The following is a 23,904-nucleotide window of genomic DNA, read 5'->3' on the forward strand; positions in this document are numbered from 1 at the left end:
ACAGGCTCTCTGTGACCACCGGAGCCTGCCTACATGCATATATGCAGATGAATGTGCAGGTGAATTAATGCCATTGCCCTTATCCCCCAAACCACTGCAACTGAATGAAGTTGGTACAGCCATCCCCAGCTCTGTCACCCTCAGGCAGGCTAGCTGTAAGGTGCAGGTTCCACACTGTTACCCACAATTCCCAGCAGGATTAAGCTCTACTTGCATGGTAAGTAGCTTCATTATGTCTGCTATTTGTTTTGTTTCCTTTCCTTGTCGCTATTATTTTCCCAGTTCCCCATGCACTGGGATCCTTTCATCAGGGTCTCATTTGGGGACAACAAATTAGAAGGCTTGTCTGACCCAGGGAATGGCAAAGCTCCCTGCATCTCAGTGGAGCCTGGCTCCTGACAGCCGTGAGAGTAGCCAGCCATCTTTGTCAGTCACCCACGTCTTCAGTGTCAGCATCAGCATCAACACCTACGATACTCTAGCTCTTGGCTAAGTGCTTTACAGGCATTTAATCATTTCATCTCATTTACTCAAGAGGCCCTTGTGGTAGATGGCATAACAGCCTCTCAAAGATGTCCACATGCCAAACCCTGAAACCTGTGCATATTGTGACCTAACACGGCGAAGAGTATTTGCAAATGTGATCAAAGAACTTGAGAAGGGGAGATTGCCCGGTATGATCTGGGTGGGCCCAGTGTAATCATAAAGTTTCTGAGAAGAAAGAGGTGGGAGTGGGACCAGCAGTTAGCGTAATGGCCTTGCTGACACCTTGGCTTTAGGACTTCTGGCTTCCAGAATTAGAGGATAAGAGGTCTTTTATCCTGTTTTTTTTGTTTGTTTGTTTTGTTTTTTTTTTTAGAGATTTTTGCTATAGGATGTGTGCCCTTGCCAGAGAGATAGAGAGAGAGAAAGTGAGAAATCCCTCCCCACAGAGATGGTCACTCAGCAATCCCTTCTCCATTCTCCTCTCAGGATTTTAGGAACACATGCACACGTTCCCAGCATGAGTTCCAAGCTGCCTGGTCCAGGACTTGAACCGCAGCCAGCCATGTGAGACCAGCACCTTAACCACTACATCACCTGATGGCCTGAAATCTGTGTTGTTTTAAGCCACTAAATTCATGGTGATTTGTTACAGCAGCAATAGAATTAATATACCCTGCACAGAGATTACGTAGATATAGATTCAGGGACCAGGTGCCCAAATTCAAAAACCGGCTCTATCTCTTAGTAACTGTGTGACCTTGAGCAAGATATTTAATCCTTCCTTGCCTACATTTTCTTGTCAATAAAATGAAGATAGTGATAACATGTGATTCAGAGGGTTGTTGTAAGGCTGAATGAGTTAAAACAGGCTCAGCACTTAAAATAGTATCTAAAGTGTAAACACTCGATCACTTTGAGTTATTATCATTGTTAATATTCAAGCTAGCCCTGCAAGGAGAGCACTTTTAAAAAATTATTTAATTTTATTTACTATTATTATTTTTTAATTTGCTGTAAGGTACATGTGCTCATGAGAGAGAGAGAGAGAGAGAGGAGAGAGAAAGCAAGCCACCATATTCAAGACTCAGACTGCAGTTGGCTATGTGAGAGTCCAGCGCCTTAACCACCATGCCTCCTGCTAGCCCCGGAGGGTGTCTTTTTAATTGCCAGAGGGCAAGCCCACGGTCCATAGAGACAAAGAGAAAGCACTCCTGATAGAGCATGGTCATGCCGCAACGCTTTTTCCTCCATTTCTTTATCCTGTCAGGTTTAGGGCATGCCCACACATGTGCCTGGCATGTTTTTCAAGCCACTGGAGTGCCAGGATTCAAATCTTGGTCGGCCACGTGGGGTCCAGCTTTCTGTGCAAAGTACTTAACTGTTGTGCTACAGGGCCAGCCGAAGGTGGGTGTTTTTAACTCTTGTGCATACTCAAGAACTCACATGCACATGTGCCTTTCACCTGTCAAAAGATCTGTTCCTAGGCTCAGCAATTGCAGTGATTGCAACCATCCCTACTGTTCCTCCGAGAATCTCGCCTCCAGTTCCCTTCCCCACCCTTTGTCTTCTCCGACCTGTTTGGCTCAGCTACTCTCTGCAGTTGGCCACCAGCCCAGATTGAAGGCACCTGAAAAACTGTGATTTGCATAAAACCTTACAATTTTCAGAGAGCCACCTCATATCATCCTTGCAACCATACCAGGGTGCAGGCCGGGAAGGGACACCATCCTGTGTGAGGCTCCAGAGAGGTGGGGGGGACTTGCCCCAGGTCACTGGGCACTGGAGAGGCAGAACTGAGGGAGGAGGTGGGTCTCCTGGCTCCTGCAAGCCTTTCCTACTGCCTGTCAAATCCTCCTAAAGGCTCCTGTGAATTCCCCACTGTTCAAATCTCAGCCAGTGAGAACTGCCATCGATTTAATGATCATTTAAGTGAATGTGATCTAAATCCTGCGTAGGTGGTCAGTAGCATGTATACATTTTATTTCTCTTAATATTGCTTTAATTGAGTACCGCTTGGGTAAGGACGTTGATTAGCCAATGTCTGTGCCTCATGGATTTAACAAAGTTAGACCTTTACAGTGACTGTAAATTATGTAATTATTGGGATTTTTTTTTTTAATAAACTCAATGGAAATCCAAGATCCCTTGTCAGGATGCTGCGTGGTATTCTGAATCTAGCCAGGAGAGCCTGCGTCACTGACATTTCTGGGGACAGTGAACAAATTCCTTCTGCTCTTTGGGCCCAGCAGTTTGCTCTGGGAGCTAATGGGGGATAGGGTAGACAGTTCCTAAGGGTCTCCAGGCTGATGGTTTCTAGGAGCACAGGGATTCTCTTTCAGCCTGCCACACTGGGTTTCTGCCCTGAGTCCCAGTGGACAGGGAGCTTGGCCAGTGTCCAGGAAACAGAGCATCGGAAACAGCATCAGAAACAGAGCCCTGTGTGCCCCAGCCACAGCCTGGCTACCTTTGTTCTCTTTCTGCCATCACAGAGGAGGCTGCTGGCCCCAGACGCCCTCTTCCAACCCGGGCATTGCCACCAGCAGCTGAGGTTCCCGTTCTTGGCAATGAGGAGACCAGAAGGGGCCAGTCAGTCCTGTTCCCAGGGTTCTTCATTCTGTCTGTATTAGTAGCCTCAATCGAGAGGGAACTGTGGTCCCCTCTACTGCTCTGTGGTCCCAGAGCAGTAGAATCAGGCAAGGGGATAGAAAAGGTGCTGAAAGTTCATCAGTTCACAAACTCCAGTCTTCCAACATCAGTTTGACTTGAACACTTTATTTTTAAAAGACTTTACATCATAATTGATCTAAGCAAGGTTCTAAAATGAATTCGTTACAAAAATAAGTATCTCAGTGCAAAAAAAAGGAGTGCGCCAAGGATCAGAGCATCTAGTAGATTAAACAACACACAAATGGGCTGCATTGTAGGCACAGTGGCCGTTACCTAAATTGATCAACAGAAGAAATGGCTTTCGGCAGAGTCTGCTTCGCCAGTGGGATCTGCTGAACAGGGGAGGATATCAGCAGTGGAATGTGGATTCCTGGCACCTAGCGCAGTACTTAGAGTGTAATAGAAACTCAGCAAATCTTTACTGCATCAATAAACACATGCATGGGCAGGGTAAGCCCAGAGATTGCAGTGTGACTGTGACCTGTCGCATGAGATCAGGTATGGAATTTTCTACTTGTGGCCTCGTGTGAGTGCTCAAGAAGTCTTGAAACTTGGAGCATTTCAGATTTTGGATTTTCAGATTAGGAGTGCTCAGCCTGTATCCTCAGTTGATGGAACAGAAAGGTAAGGCTCAGAGGGACACCAGCTATGGGAGGAAGAACCAAAATCCCTTGGTTTGTTTTCCATCATCCTTGTCATCTGCTGCAAATTTTAAGGCATGTAAAAGTTTAGAAACCAGTTGTTCAAAGTGTGATCCCATGGGGGACCAGCAGTTAGCATAATGGCTATGTCGCTGAACTCCCATGTAGCCGACCATGGTTCGAGTCCCGGACCTGGTGGCTTAAACTCATGCTGGGTGTGTGTGTATGCATGCCCAAGATCCCGAGAGGAGAATAGAGGAGAAGGGATTGTGGTGTGGCCATCCCCCCTGGGGGGGGTAATTTCTCACGTTCTAGCAAAAACCTCTACCAAAAAAAAAAAAAAGTGGGATCCCATGGGAAGGTACTCACAGTATACTGCTATGTGGAAAAGGGCAGGTTACAGAATAAGATTACAGTACCATTACATTTTTGTAAAAGAAAAGTATGTCCAGGCATGCATTTTACATGATCATTGGATGACTAACTTCTGAATAAATAAACACCAAAATTCTGGCTGTGGTTGTCTCTGGGTGATGGAATGTCCAGGAAATTTTAAAGAATTCTTGCTTGTCTGCATTTTAAAATTTGCTTACAGTTAATATAAGTTACTTCTTCATGAAGAGCATGGTCAAGGGTTGTGGGTGAGGGGAGATTTCAGTTTATGGTGACAGCTTCTCAAACATACAAAAACAAAAACAAAACACTATCCATGAAGGCCAGAGAGTGTTCTACACAATGAAACTTTGTTCAGGACCTGACAAGTAAGCCCATAAAAACCTCTACCAAAAAAAAAAAAAGTGGGATCCCATGGGAAGGTACTCACAGTATACTGCTATGTGGAAAAGGGCAGGTTACAGAATAAGATTACAGTACCATTACATTTTTGTAAAAGAAAAGTATGTCCAGGCATGCATTTTACATGATCATTGGATGACTAACTTCTGAATAAATAAACACCAAAATTCTGGCTGTGGTTGTCTCTGGGTGATGGAATGTCCAGGAAATTTTAAAGAATTCTTGCTTGTCTGCATTTTAAAATTTGCTTACAGTTAATATAAGTTACTTCTTCATGAAGAGCATGGTCAAGGGTTGTGGGTGAGGGGAGATTTCAGTTTATGGTGACAGCTTCTCAAACATACAAAAACAAAAACAAAACACTATCCATGAAGGCCAGAGAGTGTTCTACACAATGAAACTTTGTTCAGGACCTGACAAGTAAGCCCATGTCAAAGCATACCGCAGTATGTTCAGAGTCTCTCTGAGAACTGCCTTTAGAGGCCATGGAGGGGGATCCTGATAGAATCAGACCAACTGCCTGGTGGTGAAGCAAAGTCCCTCTGCTACCTGGGCCAGCTGTCTGCTCCTGTTCCTCTCTGATCTTTGTCAGTTTTCTCTGTACTAGCTTCCTTTCCTCTGATCTGTCCAGCCTCCTCACCAGCCATGAATAAAACACAATTTTTAAACTCTTACAGAGTACTCTCCAGGGATTCTCATATTTGCAGAAGTCTGTTCAAGAGAACATACTGCCCATCTCTCCTGCCTCAGCTCTGCCTACTTGATCCTAGCATACCTGCCTGTGCTCCAGGCTTCTGGGGCTTCCCGATAGACCCCAGAGTTCCTCTCAGTCTGGCCTGTGCCTACGTATGCTGGCCATCTTTCCCAGAATGTCCCTCACTCCTATGCCTGGAACAGTCTTACTCATCCTTCAAAGGGGAACTCAAATATCGCCTCCTACAGGCCACTTTTCCTGATGGATCATCCCCCAATTCCACCCTGAATTTCTCCCTAGTTTACCACTGCCGTCTATGTGTGTCTCCTCTGGCAATTTCACACTGAATTATATTATTATTCATGTGCATGTCCCTGTCCCTCACTAGGCTATGAGCCCTTGAAGGCAAGGCTATACCTTAGGACAAACTAGTCATGTTCCACAGAGGAATTGTTAAGAGCTCACACTTGAAAGTCAGATTCCTGGGTTTAAATCTTAACTCTGTCTTCCACTAGTGAATTCTGTGTCCATGGGTAAATTACTTAAATCCTCTCAATCTCAGTTTGCCTATCTGTACAAGGGGGTACTCCTAGCATTAACTTCTTAGAATTATAAAGAAAAAATGCATGAATGCATTATATCCTTAGCATGGTACCTGATGCTTAAAAAGTGGCAAGGGTGTTATTCCCATACATAATCATCACAACAGCAGTAGTCAGCTTAGAATCCCCAGCATGGAGGATACTAGACATTAGATGAGTGTTTACTAAAAGAAGAAGTGGATTCATAAGGCCCCACACAACTTTCCTGGCCCCCTTCTCATCTACAGAAGCAGACATGGGCAGTTGGACATTCCCCCATCCCTGGCCTCAGCCTGACAGATTCATGTTGACCCTGAGGCTGAATGCTTAAGAATTCAGTCTCTAGGATTCCCAAAGTGGAAGTGGTTCCCAAACCAGTGCTTCACATTCACTTGTAATCTTCAGGAACCAGCAGTTGGCTGGAGAGACAGTCAGGAGAGAGCTACTTCAGTGAGGTAGAAGCCAACAGAGGAAGTCTTACTAACGGGCAACTTGTCACGGTTCAGACTCAAGTGACAGAGGCTAAAACTCACTGTAGGAGAATAAGTTCATGTCGGGTCTAAGATCCTGGCAAGCTCCAAGATGCCCTGATTGTTTGCCATGGTGGGGGCACAAACAGCACCAATACTGAAGTCAGGAAGACCCGAGTTCACATCTTATCTCTCCTGCTCTCCAGCTATGGGACTTTGAGCTAATCTTTTAGCTCATTAAGCCTTTTTTCCATTTCTCTGTGAGAACTGAATAAAATGCCAGAAATAAATATCTGACTGACTTTATTATTTGAAAAAATAATTATTTACTTAATTTTATGTATTATTATTTCTTAATTTGACCAGAGAAAGATGGGGGCAGAGTAGGGGTGAGAAAGCAAGCCGCCAGGTCTGGGACTCAAACCGTGGTCAGCCATGTGGTAGTCCAGCACCTCAGACACCACACCACCTACCAGCCCCTCTGACTGATTTTAATAGCTGTTTGATGGTTATGACTTTCTTCTCCCTTGGACTCTATCTCACTCAAATCCTATGGGGGAATTGTGTCTCTCTGACTCTTTTGTACCCCAAAACATTTCTATAAATAGTGAAAGATGATGCATCTGATTAGTCTGGACAAATGGATAGCATTTAGAATTACAGAGATGGGGAAGGACACTCTACAAAGAACGAATATGCAGAATGAAGGCCCGGAAGTGAGAATTCACTTTATCTCTGGTAGAGGGAAAAAATGAATCAATTACAGTTTGGCCCTATTTGCTCAGGGAGTTTAGACAGAGCTTTGTGTTTCTTTTTTCTTTTTTTTTTCTCTTTTTCTTTTTCCTGTTTGCTTGTTCACTTCTTAACTGTCTGCGAGAGGTTAAAGCAATCTGAATTAAGTTAGTTAAATTGACTTTTATTATTGAATTATAATCATTTGTGCAATTATGAAACCAGGTGTTCCTGATTGAGATCAATTATTCCTTCACCTGATCACTATAGAGCTAATAAGGACTTAGAATTGCTGTTCAAGTATACTTCCAGCCGTGCTGAAGCCTTCTGGAAAGGCATTTATTAAGCCAAAGAGTGGTGGAAAAAAATCCAGGGGAGAACAAGGACAGAGATTAAAATTCTTTAGGAAAAGACCTAGGAAGGCTGATTTGATCATTAAGTAGCCTTGATGGCTGGCTGGCTGGCTGTTGACAAGGAATCTTTGAGGTATTCCTACAGGAACTTTGATGGGGGTGGGGTGGGCATAGAGGTAGAGCTGGAAATGACATAGGCACAGCTGTGTGAACAGCAGGCTAGAGACCCATTTCTGCTGTGTTCCTCTGTTGATATGGAATTGCCCTTTTCTCCTTCCTGAAATTTCAGTCCTGACTCCAGTAAAGATGTGAAGAAGCCTTGATATTCCCATACCCTGGGTGAGGAGTGTATAATACATAGTTTCTGCTCTAGGAGATGCAGGGTTTAGATTCCTGAAGTTGTAGGTTCCTTCACATTTTGTCCTTATGAGATGTTTATGAGGAACACAGAGCAGAAGTTATTATATCCATCTTACATGCAGGCCAATAGACTTGCCTACAGAGTTAATAACCAAGATGGGACTTAGAGCCTTTCAGATGCCAAGACCATGAGATGGCCTTTCTCTTGTGCCTTGTTGCCTCATATTCCATTCTAGAGGTAAGTTGGGTGAGTTGATCATCTCTGCAGCAGTTTTCAAGTATAGCCTTGCATTAGAATCATCTGGCGAGCTACACCTATGCTTGGGTTCTCCCCTAGATAGTTAACTAAGTGTTACTAGAGCTGAGCCTGGGTACCATGGTATTTTAAAAGTCCCCTTGGTAACTATAACATGAGGCAAGGCTGTGAACCACCGAGTTAGTGGATCGCTGGCTAGCTAAATGGAGCCAAGCCACACCTTGGGGAGTTCAGGAGTTGTGTTAGGCTTTTGGGGCTACAAATCACAGATACCTAATTTAGCTAAATTGGCTTGGTCATTTACAGAGGGACTTATTTGGTTCATTAAACCAAGAGGCATATAAGGAATAAAGGGGGATCTCAAGGACAAATGTCCTTGGAATAGGTCCAAGGTCCACCTGGTCTTGCCTGCATCCTCTCCATAGCCCTCATCCTTCACCCCAAGTTTTCCCTGTGTAGCACCTTCATTCCCTCCTCAAGCAACTTCCTCCATAGTACAAGGGACCTGCTCACTGATGGCTCCAGGCATCTCCACTGTTGAAGAAGATCTGAGATGTTTTTCTCCACCCCATCCTTGGGCATGTGCCCATTCCATGGCAATCACTTTGGACACAGGTGACAAAGACTGTGTCTTCATTCAAACCACATGTCTAGAATGGGGGAAAGGATTATTTTACAGAAGGAGGGCACTGTTCTAGAATGAGAAACAGTAGAGGTACTTTATAGCAGCAGTCCCCAACCTTCCTGGTACCAGGGATTGGCCTCATGGAAGACAATCCCTCTACAAACCAGGAAGGTAGGGGAGTTGGTTCCAGGATGATTCAGGTGCACCACATCCACCATGCACCCCCTTCCTCTAACTACCATATCGCAGTATACAATGAAATAATCACATAACCATGGGGTTTGCACTCCCATGACAATCCAGAACCACCACTGATCCCACAGGAGAGGGAGCCCAAGTGGCAATGCAAGTGATGGGGAGTGGCTTCAAACACAAATAAAGCCTCACTTGCTCACCTACAGCCCACTCCCCAATTGCTTGGTGTAGAAAACTGACTCTGTCTGTGGCCAAGCCCCCAACAGGCCACAGATTAGCACCAGTGTGCTGTCTGGGAGTCGAGGACCCAGTCCTTACAGGAAAACCTTCACCACCAAGGATCTCCACAGCTGGACCATTCTGCATAGTGTGTCAGAGATTGCCCTGACTGAGGAGAGATGACACGCTGCTGGTCTGGAAACTCATTCCACCAAAGAGCCGAAATCTACATCTTCGAAAACAGGACAATGTTGAACCAATCATTCAATGCTGGGCAACTGGAGCTGCAAGGCCGAGGAGCTAGGTGCTGAGGTTGCATAGACACTCTCTCTGCCTCCAGTCTGCCAAAGACTCAAGGAGCCTTAGATTTGGAAGAGACTCTGTTTGGGTCAGAGACCTTAGAGTTGCAAATGATGGAAACCCAATGCAAACTGGTTTACACATGTAAGGAAAGGAATCTATTGACTCACATGACTGAAAAACCTAAGGTGTTTGCTTTAGGGATGACTGGATTCAGAGTCAGACAATGAGGCTCAGGCTAACCCTCTGCCTTGCTAAGCTCTGCTTACCTCTGTGTGGGCTCCATTTGCAAGCAGGTTCTCTCCTTACAAGTATAAGATGATCATCAGCTTCAGCTACCACTGTGGAAAGAAAACATCTTTTTTTTTTTTTTTTGTCCTAATAGAGTTAGCAAGAACTCCAGAGTTGAATATCATTGTCGTAACACAGGGCCCACACTTGAGCCTCCATCTGTAACCAGGGAATGAAACTGTATGGAGAGTAGGGAAAATTGTAATATAGGTGGAGAATGGGTGCTATGCAGAATGGTACAAATAATATCATTAAATCCCCCAAAGCTCATCTAATCTGATAGGACTCAACTCACCTCGACTGGCAAGAGATGGCATTCTGTGAAGCCTTCTCTGACCAACAGACTGACAATAGTTACCACTGTCTCCTTTCTGTGTCTGAGCTTATACACAGAATACACAAAATCTTCTCTTGAAATGATGAACCTGTTGAGACGGAGCGTTATCATGTTATCATGGTTCCCTTAAAACCTAAAATAGGGCTATGACAGAGAAGTTTATTAGAATTCTGTTGAATCATAGAATTCCCAAAAAACACTGAGTAGAAAAAAAGTTCACAGAGGTGATAGGAAACTCTGTGCCCAGATCCCTGGTTTCAAGTTCCATACCTTCCCTTGATTCATTATGCACCTCAAAACAACCACTTCTCAGATCTGGCTTTGTTAATACTATCTTCCTCACTACCTGTTAGGAGCATCCATAGGTTTATGTTAAAACACACGGGAATGAGTTTTAATTGCCAAGTGGTAGCACTGTATTTCTTGTAATAGACTAACCAAGAGTTGAATTCACAAAAGATAGCATTTTGGAGGCCATCAGGTTGTGTGGTGTTTAAGGCATTGGATTATTCCACATGACTGGCTGAGCGATTTGAGTCCCGGTCCCAGGGACTGAAGAACACACCATGTGCCTGTGCCTATGTCCCCATAATCCTGAGAGGAGAATGGGGAGAAGGAATTGCGGCGTGGCTATTCCCCCTGTGTGTGTAGGGGTGATTGAGTGATTTCTCACTTTCCTTCTCTCTCTCTCTCTCTTAAGCACACATGCCCGATAGCAAAAATCTAAAAAGAAAGCATTATGAAGAAGTTTAAAGGGGAAAAATCATATAATGATGAGATGACCATACATCATAGAAATCTAGTTTAAAAAGAATGATTTTTAATATGAAATGTTTGTTTGGAGGAAAACAACTGAGTGAGGGATTTAGGAAGAGTAAAACATATGCTAAAAGTCTATGAAACAAAACCAAAGGGGACAGCCATATTGGAGGGAACCCCCAGCACTGGTGGTAACTGAAGTATTCCCTGGAGAAACCTCAGTGTGGGATCTTTCCAGGCCTGGCCATTCTCAGACTTCTACTCTCTTTCCATTCTGCACAATGAGGGCTAACGAGTCTGGCGAACCTTGCAGACAGATTACAACCAGATCTAATTCCGTCTGCTGACACCAGGACTGCTCCCTTCCCTGACACCAAAGGCAGTCTGGCTTTCTTCACTATCATCTTGGGCTGTAAGTAACCCACTTAAATCACCACTGGACAGAGCGAAGCCAGCAGCCTGCTTTGCAGCTCTCTCTATCTAAGCCATTAGTATGTTTAACAGTCCTGGCCTCATGCTGATTTCTGACATGCAGTAATTAACTCCTCTCCACTTGGAGATGTAGCCATTCACAGACCTTGATTCAGAAATGTTCTGTTCCATTTGAAAAATACTTAAAATGTTGGGTAGAAAAACCGTATAGCTTCTTGTGAAAAGCCATTAGTCTCTATCCTACATTTTATATGACAATAAATTCCAGATGTTTTAATGATTTAAATGTAAAATACATATGAGACCATAAAAATACTACAAGGTGAACATTTATATAATCTTAGAGTGGGGAAGGGCTTTTAAAGCATGCTATCAAAGACGGGAACCATAAAGATCAAGATTTATAAATCTGTTCACATAAAAAATGTAAGTGTCTATATGACTTTAATTCATCAACTAAAATTAGGGGCCAGCCATTGGTATAGTGGTTAGAGTGCTGGACTTCCACATAGCTGACTGCAGTTGGAGTCCTGGACAGAGACTTGAAACTCACACTAAGTGTGTGTGCATACCTGTCCAGAGTCCTGAGAGATGAATGAGGAAGAGGGGATTGTGTCATGGCCATCTGCCCTGGAGAGTGATATCTCACTTTCTTGCCCTCTGTGCTTTGATGAGCACACACGCCCTATAGCAAAAAATCTCTCAAAAATAAATAAGTTAATAAAATAAAATTAGATGTAATGAAAAGAAAACAACAGATTTGGGGATGTTATTTACAATATACAAGGGCTGCTACATATGACAATGCTGCTGATGATACGAGCTAATATTTATATCTGCGTGCTGGACTGTGTTACCATATAAAGAATACTAACAATATGATTTATAACAGAAAAAAATCAAATAGTAAATGAATATAAGAGAAAATACTCTTTTATTTATATTCACACAGAAAGACAAATTAAAACAATAATAAAATGCTGATTGTGAAATTAACCAAGACAATAAAAAGAATAATACATTAATGCCGATGAGGGTTCAAGGAAATTTCCACATTTACATGTTGCTATTGGGATTCTAAATTAATACAAACTTTCTGAAGGGAAAATTTGTCAAAATCAGAAGCACGAGTCCATTTTCACATCTAGGAATTTATTCTAGAGAAAAAATTAAAAACATATACAAAGATACAACTATTGGGTTGTTGAAAAAGTCATCATTCATTTTTGTATAGAAAAATATGTCATGATTTTTCTGACACCCCAGCAAAGATGCTATTTTAATAATGAAGATTGGGATTAGTTCAAATGCTCAACAATAGGAGGTTTGTTAAGTAAACTGTCATATATCCATACAAGAGCATCCTGTAGAATCATTAAAAATTGTGTTGTAGGGGCTAGTAGGTGGTGTGGTGGTTAGGGTTCTGGACTCCAACATGGCGGACTGCAGTTAGAGTCCCAGACCTGGAGGCTTTCTTTCTCACTTTCCCTCTCTCTCTCTCTGGTCAAATTACTACTACTACTACTACTAATAATAATAATTATTATTATTTTAATTAAATAAATAATTATTTTAAACAATTGTGTTGTAGTTGCATATTTATTAACATAGAAAGAGGTTCATAATCCATAATCCATGAATAAAAGCAGGTTATCACATTGTATGTTCAGCATATAGAAATCTCATTTTTGGCTAACCCCCCACCCCCAAAACACAAAAGTCATAAGAAAAGTCTGGAGAAAATGTACCAAATAGTAACACTGGTGAAGTTATCTCTCGGTGGTAAACTTAGAGATTTCAATTTGCTTTCTTTTGTTTATGGGTGTTTTCTAATTTTTCTATATGAATGATTATTGCTATAAAATAGGAATAATGGAAATGCTTATTGATGATTCATATGCAGGTAAATGATGTAATGAAAAGTGGCTTAGTTGCCCCTGAAATAGGAAATATAATTTTCAAAGAGAGAGCCTCAAGAAGGAGAAGGTGATCAGAGGAGTTGGGAAGGATGAACCTAAGGGAAAAGGAAACTAGAGTAAGCTCATGGCACGCAAAGAAATTAGGGTGCAGAGGTTCTGAAGAAGGAAGGTGAACAGAAAATATGACCACAGGCCTCTAATTTGGATAGAGTAGAACAAGGTGAGAGAATAAACAAAACCAACAAGGGCAGAAGGTCAAAAAGAAGGATTCTAGGGACCAGCAGATGATGTGATGGTTACATTGCTGGACTCCCACCTAGTCAATTATGGTTCCAGTTCTGGACCCGGCAGCTTAAAAACGCATGCCAGGCACATGCGCATGCATGCCCAAAATCCCAAGGGGAGATTGGAGGAGAAGGGACTACGGTGTGGCCATCTCCCCATGAGTTAACTTCTAGCTTTCTGTTTCTCTATCTCTCTGGCAAGTGCACATGTTCTATAGCAAGTCTTTCTTTCTTAAAAGAAAAAAAAAAGAAGGACTCTAATGTTTTCTCCTTTTATTTGTAAAGATTCGTAAGTTCTGAGAATGTTTGAGAGTATAGATGGTTTGTGCAGACCCATGCGGATGTGTACAAACAGTCAGATCAGACCGAGGTTTTTAAGCTTCTCCTGGATATGTGGTACCTGATGTGTCCCTCAGAAAGATTCCTTCTTTTTCATATGGAGTTTCCATAGGTGATCCATATCTCTCTGCAAGTGTCACATGATGACTGTTGGTTAATCTAGGGCAGTGGGTGATCCGGCAGACTTGGGTAGGATTCTCAAACTCACACAAAAAGTCAAGCTAGAAATTGGCCAGAGCCCTGGCCAATTGCAGGATGTCTTGTTATTAGGAAAATATCCACAGTATTTGTACCGAAAGGAGACTTGAGGATGATCAGGGTATCACTTAGCGATACTTCCCTTTTCAACTATTCTGATGAAAAGGCCAATTAGCTAAACTCATTCACATACCTTGAATGACAGTTGATTACTACCCCAGAGTTTCTATTTCTGATATGTTCCTTAGAGATGCTGGTTATGAGGATCCATGGAGCATGCTTTGAGTAGCAAGGGACTAGAAGAGGACAAGTTTGGAGCCAAATATATGAGCTCTAGATATCATTTAAATATTTCATATCTAGATTTTCAAATCTATTGTGAATTTTTTAAAGTTTATTTTATTCTTCTGAGAGAGAAAGAGAGTACACCCAATAAGATGTTGATGCTTCAACTTAACCCCAGTGCTCAGCCAGCCCCAGATCATGGGCAAATACAAGACAAGTATGCTCATGAAGGCCTTAGGACTTGAACCAGGAATGTTTCCATGTGGTATTGTCTCCTACAGTCTGGCCCTGTAGCCAGAATTTTTACTGGTTCCTATTTACTAAAGACATCTTCAAGTTCATTTTCTATTTTTATGCTTACTTTCGCACATACCTCTTGTGAATATAAATTATTACTTTGTAGACTACATCTGACAATTCTGGCCTCTGAAGTCTCTGTGTGTCTGCTTTTATTGTCTGTTATTTTAGCTGATTCTCTCTTACAGAGACTAGTTTCCTTTTTTTGTGTTTTGTTATCTTTGATATTCACTAGAAATTGTATTAGAAAAATTACTCCCCTGAATAATTCAAGGCCTGCAATGAAAGTGCATTCTTCCCAAAGAGATTTGGATTTTCTTCTACCAGGGATTTTGTTAAAGTACAAATTCTGATACACTCCGTCTAGGGTGGGAGCTCAAGAATTTATGTTTCATTCTTTCTTTTTTGAAAACTATTTCTCCCATGACAGAGAGAGAGAGAGAGAGAGAGAACTCTCCAAAGCGTTCTCATAGCCCAATCTACCGCCAGCCAGTCAGCCCACATCACAGGGACACAGGTGCACCCAGCGCGTACAGGGAGAACTCAGAATGCAAGCCTGGAGCCTTCCCACATGCTTCAGCACTGTGGAGTAGTGCATTACAACTGACCACCATTTTATGCTTCTGGTGCTCCTTGGTAATGCTGATGAAGGGGATCCATGGAGCACACTGAGTAGCAAGGGACTAGAAGAGGATCCTGAAGTTCAGAATCAGGCCATGATCCTATGGGGGCTGTGATAATTCTGTTTATGCTCTTCTGGGGAGAAGGCTTTGGGGTTCTAGCTTGTTGTGGTAAAGATTCCGTGGGAGATGCCTTACTATGTGTGGGCATGGGCTTCTATTTCATTTCTATCACCTTCAACTCTAGAGGTTGCCAGATCACAGCTTTGGGTTTTGAGGGATGAGCAAACGTGTTCAGGTCAATAGCAGTTTCTATGCTTGCTTACCTCTGGGTTTTCATTTTCTATTTTCTTTTAGCTGGTAATTCATTATTTTCTCACCATCTTTTTAATGGATTCAAAATTTTCTTAAAAATTGGTATTTTTAGTTACTTCTAGCAGGAAGGTTGTTTTAAATATTCCACTCTACTATTCCTAAAATTAAGGTCTATGCTAAGAACTTTACACTCAGTGGCAAGGTGGAAATGCACCATTCTGCAATGCTGAAGACTTGCTGGAAGGTTCTGGCTCAAGTCCTGAGGGCTCTCTGTATGCTCCACACATGTGCGTGTACCAAGATCTGGGCTGACTAAGGCTAGAGATGTATCATGGCATGATGATCTTTTTGGGAGTAAATCTGTCTCTCAGGATCAACAAATAAATAAATTTTAAAATAATAATATCCACAATTCCAAGCATTCTCTCTGTTTTCTTGCTATATATTTACATATATCTGATTATTTGTTTAGAAAAATATTGTCAGGACCAGCAGATAGCATAATTGTTATGTTGCTAGACTCCCATGTAGTTGACCGTGGTTCAAGTTCCAGACCTGCCAGCTTAAAACACACTAGGCACGTGTGCATGTGTGCCCAAACTCCCAAAAAGAAAATGGAAGAGGAGGGAGTGCAGTATGGTCATCCCTCCTGGGGGCTGATTTCTCACATTCTACCTCTCTCTGTCTCACCAGCGAGTGCACATGCCCTATAGCAAAAGCACTCTCTCTATAAAAAGAAGAAGAAAAAGGTGGTAAAGTTCTTTCCTTTTCTTGTACTTGTCCTTCCTTTAAGGTGCCACTCTGTTCTGCCATCCCTAAAAGAAACGATAAAGGTCTCATTCTCTTTTGAAAAATGAGAAAATTGAAGCCCAAGAATGGGAAACAACTCACCCAAGGTCACACAAAGAATTACTGCTGCATCTAAGACCGGAACCCAAATCCTCCTCACTCAGCCTAACAGCATTTCCATGATCACATGTGAGACTTTTGCTATGCTGAGCCAAGCTCGCCTCTCTACAACTTCCATGTAGTAATTAATCAAGAAATGGCAAGATGTGTGTCTTCTAAATCTGGGAAAAACACCAAAAGAACTTGGTACATTTTTTAATGTAATTTGTTTCTGCCTAGTTCTGAGGATAAAGGTCTCCATCCCCAAACAGCTGACGGAGGAGAAAGAAGTCGAGAGATACTCCTGGAGAAAGTAAAAGTTCGCGGAGCTTTATTTGAGCTCTCTTTTCCTTAATTTCTATCTGTAAGACCTCTGAAATCTAAGGATCCCTGAAATACCATAGAATACACCCACTGTCCTCCTGGAAGCCTTCCAGTGAAAACAGCTTCTAATTAAATAATCTAGCTCTGCCACATTCGCTTCAGATAGCAGAAGACTTCCAATGACGAGCTTGCTCGACTGCACTGTCAGTTTATTACTTGTTAAATCATCATTGAGTCTCACTGTTCCTACCCATCTTACAACCTTTCACTAACTGAACACAGAAGAATTGCAAAACAAACAAACAAGTAAATAAACTGATACTAATTTAAATAATAATAATAATAATGGCAACGCTGAGGGAAACCCAAATGTCTGTAATAAAATTCATTAAGAAAGGAAGCAAAATGACTAATTCAGGAACTAAGTAGTAACTCATTCGATCTAATTTCTTAAATTCCTGAACTCTTGGCCCCCAAACATTTCCCTCACCATATGTGTTTCAGAGTTCCCCCTCCACCCCATGTACACACACACACACACACACACACACACACACACGTACACCCTTCCTGTGCCCCAGCTCTCCTCAATGGTTCCCAAACTCAGAAGACTCTCCCATGCCTCTTTGCCTCTGAGAATACACACACACACACACACACACGTATACATATACATCATTTTTAGAGTGCAGCATCCTACACTGTTTCCTGGCCCATCAAAATCTTTTTCAGTCTTGGGGACCAGCAGTTAGTGTAATGGCTATGTCACTGGACTCCCATGTAGTCGACCACGGTTCGTGTTCTGAACCCGGTGACTTGAAACTCACGCCGGGCGCATGTGCGTGCATGCCCAAGATCCCAAGAGGAGAATGGAAGAGAAGGGATTGCGGCGTGACCACCCCCCGGGGGGGATTTCTCACTTTCTGTCTTTCTGTCTCTCTCTGTCTGTCTGGCGAGTGCATGCGCCCTATGGCAAAATCCTCTCAAAAAAAAAAAAAAATCCTTTTCAGCCTTCAGGTCTCAATACCAACACTTCTGATGATTTCTCAGGGATGAAGCTCCCACCTCTCCCTGTGGAAATTCTTCAGGATGGCCAAGGAGATTCAGCTTCTGGAAGGGACTTCTGCACCTTAAGCATGGTCAAAGAGTTACATGGACCCCTATTCCCACACTTAAAAAAATGTTTAGTGTCTCATGCAATAGTTGGGATATACTTATGCTAAAAAAAGAATAACAAAAACAAACAAAAAAACACTATCCATTGTTTATCTGAAATTCCCATTCAACCGAGTGTCCTGTATTTCATCTGGCAACCTGACTCAAGGTGGTTGGCATTGCGGCAGTGGTTCACACCCGAGGGTATTTGCAGGCTCCCCTTTGTGCACTGGGCTTCACCAGGGTCATGTGCAGCTTGCTGGATTATGGCTCACCCTCTACGTCGATCTCTGCCATCTAATAAAGCAAGGGAGTATGCATTTAAAATAAGCTTGAACCTCCTCAAGTGGATGGGCGTCTGACTTCTGAAAGTCTTGTAGAAGTAACAACAGTTAAAGGTTAAATTGATATCTCTATTGCTAGGCACTATTCCAAGAACTTTACAGATATGAACACTAATCACTCATAACAACCTCGTGAGGAAAAGACCATTATTAATTATCTCCATCATACAGATGAAAACAGCGAGGCAGCAAGCGTTCAAATGATTTGCCCAGGACTCAATAGGTGGCTTTTGGTTGTCAAGATCTCTACTACCTCTTTAACGACTATCACTAATAATTACTTGCAAGCTCTCATTGATTATAACACACCAGTGTGTTGTCGCCTTAGAATTGTGCACAACTGTCCAGAGAATCAATTCTACAGTCATTATCTGGGAGTCATGGCATAAAATAAGCTGGTGCATATCACTTTTGCAGGCCTGACTCCTGATATTCCCCTTCTCTGTGTTCCAGCCAAACTCCCTATGGGCAAGAAGCCATGTCTATTTATCTCTAGGATCTCATGCCATCTCTGAAAGAGCTGAATAGATTCTCAAAACATTTGTCTTCCTCCTGTTTTATTGTACACTCTGTGACAAACTTTCTCCTCTCCACCATCCTTTCTTCTCCAAAAAGAAAAAAACAATTGTATTCTTTCTTCAAAATCTAATGCAAATGTCACCTCCACTGTAAAGGCTGCCCTGATTTTCCCTGTATGTTGGTCCTCCTATTCCTCTCTACTCCCTCACCATCCACAGTACTTGGATCATGGTTCAAACCCTGATCTCTGGATTTCCCAATCAGACCTATGCAGACTTCATCCCACCCCCGTGATCTGCTTTTCTGGAACAGAAGTTCGGCACAATGACCAAGAAACCTTGGCTCTCTTGGCTCAGAATTAGCCATGGTGCTTTGTGATATACAAATGCCTAGTTCCCACTGCCAAAAATTCTGATTTGGTAGGTTGGATGTAAGACTCAGAAACAGATACTAATAAAAAAAAAAAATCACAGGTATTTCTGAGCCACAGGGATGAACCATGGTTCAGAGCCATGATTATGAATAGCCAGAGGTATTGTGTATTATCTTCCTAGAGTCAGGTTGTGTATTTGGTACCTAGCACATTCACTCTCCACTGGCCATGCTCTGGCCATGTTCTGAGGGTGAGTCTGACTAAAATTCTGAAAAAGCTTGGGGAGAATCCCCAAGACTCCTTCCAAGTCCAACGTTCTGTTATTCTCATGACATTTTCTGACACGAGATTCCATTTCACCTCCAAAGGAATACTCCTCTCCCCTCTTCAGTGATATCAGGGAAATTAAAAGAACTTATTTCAGAGACCCATAGAACTTCCTTAGAGCAGAAAGACTTTAGAAGTAGCTAGTATAATCCGAGGTGGGGAATTTGAGGCCCAGAAAGGAAAAGAAGGCTGCCCAAGTTTCAGTTTTCCTTCATCTGCCCCACATGTTCCTTCACACACTTTGATCTCGCCCACCTCGCCCACCACCAAGTCTCCACTGGTGGGATATTTGGCAGTGAAGAGAAAGAGGGCTCAATCTGGGCCCTCAGCTTATGTCCAAACATGCTCTGCACGCCCAGCCAAAATTCAATTTTAAATGGAATCTAGCCTTATAAAAAACACACATACACCTTCCCAACAAAATATCACACAATTTAACAAAAACCCCTTGCCACAGTATTAGACAAACCAAAATAAAGTAGTTAAATTAAAAAAAAAAATGGAATTGAATTCTGAGACAGAATCAAAGAGATAAGTCAAAAAAGCCAATATGGAATGATTGCGTATGCACGACCACAACCCTTAATCTCTGCCATCCTCTGCAGTGTAAACAAATCTGCTGATTGTTGATGATATTGCTGAAAACATCACTAATCAAACCTTAAATACCAAATATATTTAAGCAAATGACACTCCAGTTACAGTCATCCTAACTCATCGTGAAGGAAATCCAAATCAGAGCCCAGTTTGAAAATGGCCAGAGTGTACTGTAGCTTCTCATTAATTGACCAACATGCTAGAGGCAGTGCTTTCTCTTAAGTACAGAAGGCCTGAAATACAAAAGGAAATAAGGAAGAAGTCCAGGAGGCAAGCGCTAATGCAATTTCAAACTGGAATTACATCAGCAGCTTTAAACAGATGGCAGAATGGGAATAAATGTGTTAGCTTCTTTCTCTTACTTGGGCTTTCATTGTTTATATCATTAAAAATAAGGAGGATTTAAAATAACCTATATCGTCATGTAGCAACTCACAGAGACACGCAAAACTAGTTTGGAGAAAAGACTGAATTTGGTCATACTCCTGGTTGTTTGAAAACAACAGGGTGAATTCAGTAAAGTTAACCAGCTGGCTTTTTACAAAAGAGAATTGTAAAGGCACAATGATTCTGACTGATCTGGGTATAGAAAACTCCGGATAATCCAGAGATTGGCTTCAGAACATTTCTCCTGAGTGTAAGAAGGCTTGTGTGTGTTATAGACTCTTAGGCGTTGTATTTCAGGAGACCTGATTAATTATATAGTCCAAGGATGGCAAAGAACAGTTATGGATGTCACCACTTTCTGCTCCCAGACCTCAGCAACATAATTAGACTATCAGGGCGTCACTCTTTCTATCTGACTTCTTCCCGAGATTCCTCCATGCACCTTTCTCATGACAGAGGGGTAAATGGAAACTATTTGCCCTCCCTGATCTAGTCAGCAGTTAGCGTAATGACTATGTCGCTGAACTCCCATGTAGTCGACCACAGTTCAAGTCCCGGATCTGGTGGCTTAAACTCATGCCGGGCGCATGTGTGTGCATACCCAAGATTCCGAGAGGAGAATGGAGGAGAAGTAATTGCGGTGTGGCCATTCCCCCTGGGGGGTGATTTCTCGCTTTCTGTCTCTCTGTCTTTCTCTGGCTTTCTGGCGAGTACATGCGCCCTATAGCGAAAACCTCTCCAAAAAAAAAAAAAAAAAAAAAATGACTTTCATCCTCTTCTCTCTTATGCCACTCTGTCTGGAGGAAACCAGTGCCATGCTGTGAGGTGGTCCAGCAGCCCCATGGAGAAGCCCATGTGACAAGGAAACGAGATCTTGTGTCAACAGCCAGCCCTTCCCTGGCATCCATGTGAGTGAGGTGCTTTAAAAGCAGGTGTCCCAGCCCAGGTCAAGCCTTTAGATGACAAATTCTCGGTCCAAAACCTGACAGCAACCCCACAAGACATCCTCAACCAAAGCAACCCAGCTAGGCTTCTGAGTTCCTAATCCACAGGCACAGTGAGGTAATAATTATTTACTGTCGTTTTAAACTACTAGATTCTGGGGACCAGCAGTGGGTGTAATGGTTATGTCACTGAACTCCCACGTAGTAGATTGCCTTTTGAGTCCCAGACCTAGTGGCTTAAAACTCACATCGGGTCCATGTGTGTGGATACCCAAAGTCCTGAGAGGAGAATGGAGGAGGACTGTGGTGTGGCCGACCCTCCTGGGGCATGGTTTCTCACTTTCTGTCTCTCTATCTCTGTTTCTCTGGCAAGTACATGTGTCCTAGAGCAAAAATCTTTCTTAAAAAAAAAATTAAAGACTAGATTCTGGGGTAATTTGTTACGCAGCACTAGATAACGAATATAAAAGGATATAAGATAAAGACTATGAAGTGCTATTTCTTTATCTATCCTAAGGATTAATTTTCTATGACAATTTATAGTTGAGGTCACTGAATTTCTACTTCAGTTTGTTTGTTCTTCGCCTCTTCTCTTGGTTTCTCCTGTAAGTGAAAAGTAGAAGAATCAACTCTGTTCTGTTGTCACTAACTGCAGTTGTGAAATCTCTAGCCCCAGAAATGACATTCAGAAGGTTTAAACCAGCACCCTTTCCTCACCCGGGCATATGGAAATTAGAATTGAGGATGATTCCTCCAGGATGACACCCCAGACTGCCTGACCAGTCAGCAGCTCATTAACATATCGCCCTAAGCCTACTGCATCCAGGTAGGGACTTTCACATAGACTAATTGAAGGCTTTACTTTAGAAGAGAAAATAATAGACAATTATTTTTACCTGCTTTCAGTATTACCAAAAAAGCATTATGTATCAAAGTTCATCAATATTTTATATAATTAATCCTTCTGAATAAAATGATATGCCTCATATTTCTTGTTAGCTTTTATCTTTGCTTTTCTTCAAAACAAGAGATGGGCATAGGATTCTTTGGTAAGGGCAAACTTTTCATAAAATTAATTGTTTTCATAGACACTTAAGGACATTTTTAAACATTTTATTTTAAGAGTGAAAGGTTTTTCAAATCCCCTCATCTTTGCATGAGAATGAGATTTGTTGTTGCTGTTGTTTTGTTTTTGCTATAGGGCATGTGCACTCGCTGGAGAGAGACAGAGAGAGAGAGAGAGAGAGAGCACAAAAGAGAGCAAGAGAAAGTGAGAAAGCACCCCTGGGAAACTGGGGGAGAGCTATGCGGTCCCTAGTCTCCTTCCTCCTCTGAGGATTTTGGGCATACACTCATGTGTCTGGAACCTGAACCATGCAGTTGGCCATGTAGGATTCAGTTGCTTTATCTCCATGTCACCTGCTGGCCTCAGAATGAGACTTAAAAAAAAAAAATCACAGATTCCAAAGATTTGCTAATTATTTAAATCATAATATTTTGCATAGTTGTATATATGCTTTTATTCAAATATTTTAATGTTGAATTGGAACAATTTATTGAATCTTTTAATCAAAAGAATTATTTCATAGCATGAAAATACTGTCTAGGTGATTTATAATGTAAGAACTTGTCCTGGGCCAGTTCTGTGGCCTAGTGGTTAAGGGAGCTGGGTCTCACATGAAATCCCTGTGCCTGGGACTTGAAAAACTAGTGTGTGTGTGTCTGCCCCAAATCCTGACAGATAGAGAAATGGAGGAGAAGGTATTACAGCATGACCACACCCCACTGGGAGATGCTTTTTCCCTCTCCCTCTCTGTCACTCTGTCTCTCTCTTTGGTGAGCACATGTACCCTCTGGCTTATAAACAACAACAATAACAAAAGGAACTTTTCCTAAGGCTAAGAAGCTAGTATTGTAATAGTTTCAAAGTATTTTTATGGACCAGTCAGATGGAATGGCAGTTAAGGCTATTGGATTCCATATAACTGACTCTGTGGTTCAAGCCCTGGACCCTGCCACTTGAAAAACACACAGGGCATGTGTGTGTGCAAGTGAACCCAAAATCCTGAGAGGAGAATAGAGGAGATGGGATTGCAGTGTGGCCATCCCCTGTGGAGTAATCTCATTTTCCCTCTCTTTGGGAATATGTGCACTATAGCAAAAACTTGTTAAAAAATTACAGCAAATTCTAATCTTACTTTTTCCTTTAATTTTATGAAATTTAAAATATTTCCAACTTCTTTTTCCTTTTCATTTTTTTAAAAAATTTAAATTAGTGAGAGGGAGCATATAATTGCCAGAGAGAGGGAAAAGAGGGAAGGTGAGAAAGCACACCTCCCCACCTCCCATGGGAGAGTGTCACTACAATACCTTCTCCCTTCATCTACAATACCTTCTCCCTTCATTTCTCCCTCATTTTGGGATTTTGGGCATGTAGGTACATGTGCCTAGCATGTTTTTCAAGTTGTAGATCGGGGACTGGAACTGGGCAGTTGGCCACCTGACAGGGTCTCAGATCATGGGCATGTCGGGTGTATTCAGTCAATCCAAGATTGAACCCTGGGCCTCTCAGCATTGCACACCAGCACCTCACCTT

Source organism: Tupaia chinensis, unplaced genomic scaffold, assembly GCF_000334495.1.
Source record: "Tupaia chinensis unplaced genomic scaffold, TupChi_1.0 Scaffold138491_1, whole genome shotgun sequence".
Classification (NCBI taxonomy): Eukaryota; Metazoa; Chordata; class Mammalia; order Scandentia; family Tupaiidae; genus Tupaia; species Tupaia belangeri.